A 7,660-nucleotide genomic window follows, 5' to 3' on the forward strand; every position below is an offset into this window, starting at 1 on the left:
TGCTCAATGTTATAAAAATAGGTAATAATTGGCAAGTTTTCTTAAACAGCTTATTTGACCAAATAGAAAACTCAAAAGAATGTGAGAGGACATTTAAAACATATGGCATTTTGAAAGTGGAGGGTTTTTTTTTTAATTTTTTTTATTGAATATATTCTTCATTTACATGTCAATATACTCTTTCATGGTTTCCCCCCTCCCAGAAAACTCCCAACCCCTCCTCCCACCCCTGCCTCCAAGAAGATGCCCCTCCAACCCACTCTCACCTACCCCCCCTCAATTTTCCCATGCTGGAGCATCTATCGAGCCTTCATAGGACCAAGGACCTCTCTTCCCACTGATGCCTGACAAGGCATTCCTCTGCCACACTTGCGGCTGGAACCATGTGTACTCCTCAGTTGATGGCTTAGTCCCTGGGAGCCCTGGGACATCTAGTTGGCCGACATCATCGTTCTTCCCATGGGGCTCCAAACCCCTTCATCTCCTCCAGTCCGCCCTCCAACTCCTCCATTGGAGGCCCCATGTTCAGTCCAATTGTTGGCTGCTAGCCTCTGCCTCTGTATCTGTAAGGCTCTGGCAGGGTCCCTCCAGAGACAACCATAACAGGCTCCTTTCAGCATGTACTTCTTGTCATCCATAATAGTGTCAGGTTTGGTGACTGTTTATAGGATGAATCCCCAGGTAGGACAGTCTCTGATCCACACTTTGTCTCCATAATTGCTCCTGTGAGTATTTTGTTCCCTTTCTCAGAAAAACCAAAGCCCCCACACTTTGGTCTTCCTTCTTGAGTTTCCTGTGGTCCGTGAATTGTAACTTGTTTATTCTGAGCTTTTGGCTTAATATCCACTTATCAGCAAGTGCATACCATGTGTGTTCTTTTGTGGCTGGGTTACCTCACTCAGGATGACACTTTCTAGTTTCATCCATTTGCCTAAGAATTTCATGAATTCATTGTTTTTAATAGCTGAATAGTACTCCATTGTGTATATATACCACAGTTTCTGTATCCATTCCTCTGTTGAGGGACATCCGTGTTCTTTCCAGCTTCTGGCTTTTATAAATAAGGCTGCTATGAACATATCATGTGTCCTTATTACATGTTGGAGCATCTTCTGGGTATGTGCCCAAGAGCAGTATAGCTGGGTCCTCAGGTAGTACTATATCTAGTTTTCTGAGGAACTGTCAAACTGATTTCCAGAGTGGTTTTACCAGCTTGCAATCCCGCCAGCAATGGAGAAGTGTTCCTCTTTCTAAAAGTGGAGTATTTTATATAAAAGCCAAAATTGTTGGCCTATACAAAGGAACAGAGAAGAGAATAATAGTAGCCACAAAATTCCAAGAAAAGGTGAGATTTGGGGTGAAAGAAGTTAGATGAATAGTTAGAAAGGAAGAGTAAGAGTGATGTTCTGTAGTACCATTGATTTACTAAAGTTTATAATAGTTAATATATATTTCAAAATAGCTAGAAGAAAAGTTTTGGAATATTCCAACACAACACAGTGATAGACATGATAGTAGCCCTAATTAGATCATTCCATATCATATTATGGACCAAGTTATTGTTGCGAATGGGCCTGGTGCTGTTCTTGTGAACCAGTCCCCTAATGAATAAAAGAAACAATCACTGGGCAAGTAGGCAGGGCTTCCAGGTTGGACAAAGGAAGCAAGAATAAGTTACTTCTTTTTGGAACCAGGACAGCAAAGGGGTAAGATGTAGCTGCTAGAGTTTCCTAGTATCAAGGCAAATCCACAAGGATCCACCACCAGAGGGATCAGATTTGAATAAGGCTTACAAAATTAGGTTTTAATTGTTGTGCCCAGAGACTGAGTTACCATTATTTCTAAACTAAGTTTATGTTGCATTTTCTTCTCACAGAGGCTTGTCTGGGTTCAGAGAGAAAAGTATGGTGGCAAAGCCTGAGTTGCCAGATGTGCACCACAAAGGCCATGGGGGATTTGAAGCACAGGGGTGGCATGGTAAGTGACCCATCACTGGAAGCCGAGAGACTGAGTGGAGATGTTTCAGGAGTTCTGAGCCAGTTAATCTCCATGAATCTCTATTGCATAGCCAGCCAGGCCACCAGGGCAGAGAGTTGGAGGCACAAGTGCAGGAACGTGCTTAGTCAATTTTTTTATTATTTCCCTCAACAGATGGCAAACCAACATGCTGGCTAGGCACAAATCCATTAGAAATTTAAGATTATTAGCCTGAGAGTTAAAGTTTTATTTTATTTCCTTTTATTTTTTGCAAACTAAAAATATTAACTTCTTAAAACTATATTAATACTTTAGTAAACTATACAAAAAAACATAAGAAGACAAACATGTACATTTGTAGAATTGCATATCCAGTCAGGCCAGATCCTGCAGAGGGAATTCCCAGCATGACCTCATTCATCTGTGAGGACACAGAGCAATCCTTGTTTGGACATACACCATCTTCTCCTGCATGATCCGCTCTTCACCTCCTAATGGCTTCCTTCTACATGTGTGTATGTCTAGCTGTCTGCTTCTCAGAGCAGACATTTACCTTCCTCATCCACCAGCCATTGGAGGAGGGCTGGGGCCACGAAGGTGAGTGATCCAACCCATTCTTCATGACGGGTTTCCTGGTGGCCTTCTTCCATCATCGTACCTGGAATTGGAGGAGCTCCCATAGCCTCTTCTTTTCTTCACATCTTGCTGAAGCAGAGTTTTGAAAGAAAAAAAACCCACGAATTCTGCTATTCCCCAGAATAAATCTGTTATGAACGACAATCTCCATAGGGACTGATTGCTGCTGTCCAGCACTTGATGATTCAAGATGTAAACCATCTTCCCTCCAGTTGCCTGCTTCCCAGCAACAGAAAAGTCTGGACCCTGTGTTATTGTCATACCTAGCCTCCCTCCTTTTTTTTTTAAGTGAGTAGCTGGATAGCACTGAGATGAGTCACATGGGAATTGAAACACAGAAAGCAGGCTCTGAGGTCCCCTGTTGTGGGGAATGCTGGCTGCACTAGGCAGAGAACTTAACAAGTAAAAACTACCTGCTTCCTATTGACAGATATTTGTGAAAAATTGAATTAATTGCTTTAAAGATGGTATAAAGATATACTGCTCTAATATGTCTTACAGGATACTCAAATTCTGTCTAACATGGGCTCCATGAGAATTCTGGGTTTAAATTCTGCTTTTACTAAATGCCTGAATATATGTAGGTATAGATAGAAGTGTGAATAAATTGTGTTAGGATGGTATAAAGATATATTGCTCTAATATGCCTTGCAGGATACTTATATTCTGTCTAATGTGGGCTCCACAGGAATACTGGGTTTTATATCCTCTTGGCAGCATAGGAAAAGCCTAAGCATAGGCACATACACTATTTTAGTTTACTTCAGTTGTTGCAGATTTTGTCTGAATCAAGTGGGGAATTCACCTGTGGTTAGGAACTAGGATAGGGAAAATTTGTCACTGAAGTTAAATAGAAAGTGCAGTGAACAGGTATTAATAAAATAAATGTCTGTGGCTCCAGGCAGAGAGCTGAACTGATAGATGGTATAACAAATTGGCTGCTCTAGGCAGAGAGCCGAACCATAAGATGATATAAGATTGCATCACTTGCTTTACAGGATACTCATATTCTGTCTAACGTGGGCTTCATTAGAATACTGGGTTTTATATCCTCTTGGCAACATAGGAAAGGCCTAAGTATAGGCACATACAGTATTTTAGTTTACTTCATTTGTTTTGGATTGTTTTAATTTGAACTAGGATAGGGAATATTTGTCACTGACTCCGGAGTAGAGAGTGTACTGATAATCATAGCCTGCCTTGAACAGGTATTATCTATGTCTGTGAAACCAGGTAGAGAGTTCAACAGACAGATATTATACAGGTATTAATAAAATATGTCTGTGGCTCTGGGCAGAGAGCAAAACAGAAAGATGGTATAGATTTTTAACCAGCCACAGGAAGCTCATACAATATCTGAGTTTACTTCATTTGTTTTGGATTGTTTTAACTTTTGAAATGGGTGTGATGTTGAGGTTTGTAGTTATATTATACCTCTGGAGACAGGTTAGAATAAAAGTTTTTCTGGGTTGGACAAATTAGCATATGTGTTTTTGGAAAAGGTGATTAAGGTATTTACACCTTCCAGAATTATATGGATCAGATTTGATAAAGGAAGACCCCCTGAGAAACTAGATTCCAGAAAATCAAGTAAAAAGTTTGTCTTAATGATACTAAAAATTTGTTTTGAGCTTTGTATATTACAGAATATACAGTCTTGGTGAGTCTCTGCTTGAACTCCAGATGTCTTGGACTTTCAGCCAGATCCAGTCAAGACACAGACATCAGAGACTAAATCAATCATTGGTGTGGCCTTCTTAAGGCAAACCAAGTCTATTTTCCCTACCCTTTCCACACACACACACTTAAAAATATCTCAATGCCCATATTCAGCTTGAAGAAGTTATAGAGTATCATTGTTCCAGTTCCCTGGGCTTTGGGGCTGGGGGTATTTATTATAGGTTGTCTTTCTAGGGAATGTAGAAACGGTCATAAGTGGAACAGGGAGGAATTACATAATGGTAATAGTTGTACTCTATATTGAGAGAGGGGTTTTGTTTTTTATTATAACAGAAAGTGAGAAGTGTAGTGGATGGGTGTGGTCCTGTTCTTGTGAACCAGTCCCCTAATGAATAAAGGAGCCAATCACTGGGCGAGTAGGCAGGACTTCTGGGTTGGACAGAGGTAGAGAGGAAGCAGGAGAGAGTTACTTCTTTTTGGAACTGGGACAGCAGAGGGGTAAGATGTAGCTGCTAGAGTTTCCTAATATCATGGAGGACCCGCAGGGATCCACCACCAGAGGGATCAGATTTTAATAAGGCTTACAAGACTACGTTTTAGTTGTTGCACCCAGAGATTGAGTTACCATTGTTTCTGAACTAAGTTTGTGTTGTGTTTTCCTTCACGCAGCAGCTTGTCTGGGTTCAAGAGAGAAAAGTATGGTGGCAAAGCATGGGTTGCCAGATGTGCAAAGGCCATGGGGGATTTGAAGCACGGGATTAGTGTGAGAGGGATCCATCACTGGGAATATAGCAAGCTAGGTGGAGACATTTCAGGAGCTCTGGGCCAGTGAATCTCCATGAATCTCCAGCGCATGGCCAGCCAGGCTGCTGGGGCAGAGAGTTAGAGGCGTAAGTGCAGGAACGTGCCTTTTTAAATATTTCACTCAACAAGTTATCACAATGGACCCCACAGATATATCCAATTGTTATAAACTCATTAAAACCATTAGAAATAATGCTTTTACAAAAAGCATTTTTCACAAAAGAGGCTGAGCATGTCCAGAAAATGCTGCGGGGTTTCTCTGAAAATGGGAAGTGAACATGCTGTGGAGGCTATGAGGTACACAGAGCAGGCCTTGTAGTCCAATCTCCTGACTCTGTAATGGGAAAACATCAGAAAAGAATTACTGCAGGTGTCCTCAGGGCCAGCAGAGAGCTAACACTGGCATGACATTGTCTTTACTTGCAAATGCTTTTACATGTCACTCAGTGAACTAATGAGAGTCTTTAATACTACAGGATTTTATGTCACTAAAGTTGTCTGTTATAGTTTTTTCTCCTTTTATGAGATGTGCCACCTGATATATTGAGTTAAAATAAATGCAAGTTCGAGAGAGTTTCATATCACTCAGATTCAGAGGCTGATGTCAAAAAATAAAAATGAGCTCAACAACCAAAAAAAGTATCTATTCAATAAATTATTATAATTTAGTACATATATTTGCTGCAGTAGAAATCAAACTATCACATTTTTATATTAATGTGCATTTTAATGATTTGACCTTTGGAACTTGGAGTTTCTCCATGGCCATTCAGTCTCCACTTTATGCTTCCGAGCATCTGGGACAAAGTCATTTATCCATCTACAGCTTTAGTCATTTTCACAACACCCAGCAATTTGCCATAGATAAGCACCTACCTCCAGGACAAGGTTATTTTCCATTGTTACCCCTTATCCAAATGGATAATATTGAACTAAAAAATATACCAAGGATTTGAACATGAGAAGGTACATTTTGCAAAAAAAATTTAAAACTGGGATGAAAGTGTAAGGTCCTATGCCCTGGAAACTTTCCTCCACTGTGAGAAAGCTGGGTTCCCTTAGGAGAGCAAGAATATAATAAGCACTGTTTTCCATATTCCTTATCTGTCACCTTATATGGTATTATTTATTTAACCCCACAAATTCACAGATAACAGAAATGTAATTTTTTTAGGAACCCTGCATAGAACTGACCCAAGTCCCTCCATACATATGCTGCAGCTGTATACCTTGATCTTCTTGTGGGACTTCTAACAGTGGGAAGTGCGGCTGTCTCTGATCCTATTGCCTGTCTTTGGGACCCTTTCCCCCTACTGGGTTGCTATGTCCAGTCTTAATAGAAGATGCCTAGTCTCATTGCAACTTGATATGCCATGGCTGGTTGATGTCCATCAGAGCTGACCCTTTTTTGAAGGGACATGGAGGAGTGGTAGATGGGGGCAGAGGAGGGAGCTGGGAGGAGAGGAGAAAGAGGAAACTTAGATCATGATATAAACTAAATAAAATTAAATTGAAAAAAAAAGAAATGTAATTTTTTTATTTCCTGATGTCAGTTCCTCTTTTGAGCATCAAGTCTACTTTAATCTTACCTCATTTAAATTCTCCATTCCCAGTTGGTTGTCAGTGGTAGTGGTGGTGGTGGTGGTGGTGGTGGTGGTGGTGGTGGTGGTGGTAGTGGTGGTTTGGGGTTTTATTTAGTGGATTATATTTTTGAGACTCCAATTCTGGGTGTTTGAATCTTATAATTCTGCCTTCCCTTCCCACCATCCCATTCCTCATCAGCCCACACAGACATCACTGAGACAACACTCAATCCTGTTTCCTGTCTCTCTCAGGTCTTGATTTCTGCACATTACTCTTAATAACCCAGCTGTCCTCTGAGCTGTGCACACCAGGACCCTTTGCCCAGATGCATAGTGCATCTCCCTCTCCCTCTCCCTCTCCCTCTCCCTCTCCCTCTCCCTCTCCCTCTCCCTCTCCCTCTCCCTCTCCCTCTCCCTCTCCCTCTCCCTCTTCCTCCCTCTCTCCAAGATCCCTGGACTCTAAGCTTGAAACACAGAAATCCATCCCTTTCTGACTTAGCTATGCAGATCTCCCCTGTCCTTACTCCACTTTGGCACAATATCTCAGAAGCAGTGGCTATGTATCCCTTTCTCTATTAGACACAACTCTGTCAGCAACTTCAAACCTAGGGAAATTTTGCTATATCCAGTTTAAAAAAAAAAAACCTCCCCCACCTTTCCTTTGAGAGTCAGAAAAGCATTTTCTCTAGCAAATGTTTTTTACTTCAAAGAATATCTAATAAAATCTTTTCAGTGGAACTCAGACTCTGAGAAGTACAAAAGCCTGGTATTCAGGCTCCTTCATTCTCTCCTTATCTCAGTCTGCTAAGATGAAAGACTGGGTGTTATCATTTTTTACAGCCACCCAGTATGTCTTAACCATTTAAAGCAATTTATTTTTCAGGTTTGGGTATCATACAAATAGTTAACGTCTGTTTGAGTCTGTTTTAATATTTATTAGTTTCCAACAAAATGTTCTAAATTGTGTATGTATATACAGC

The 7,660-nt window shown here is 40.8% G+C and overlaps 1 pseudogene; it reads right to left on the reverse strand.

The window, feature by feature from the left end:
* Positions 1-2,496: 2,496 nt before the first annotated feature.
* On the reverse strand, positions 2,497-2,814 carry LOC127684213 (selenoprotein K-like; annotated as a pseudogene).
* Positions 2,815-7,660: the final 4,846 nt, after the last annotated feature.

This window comes from Apodemus sylvaticus, chromosome 5 (genome assembly GCF_947179515.1).
Source record: "Apodemus sylvaticus chromosome 5, mApoSyl1.1, whole genome shotgun sequence".
Classification (NCBI taxonomy): domain Eukaryota; kingdom Metazoa; phylum Chordata; class Mammalia; order Rodentia; family Muridae; genus Apodemus; species Apodemus sylvaticus.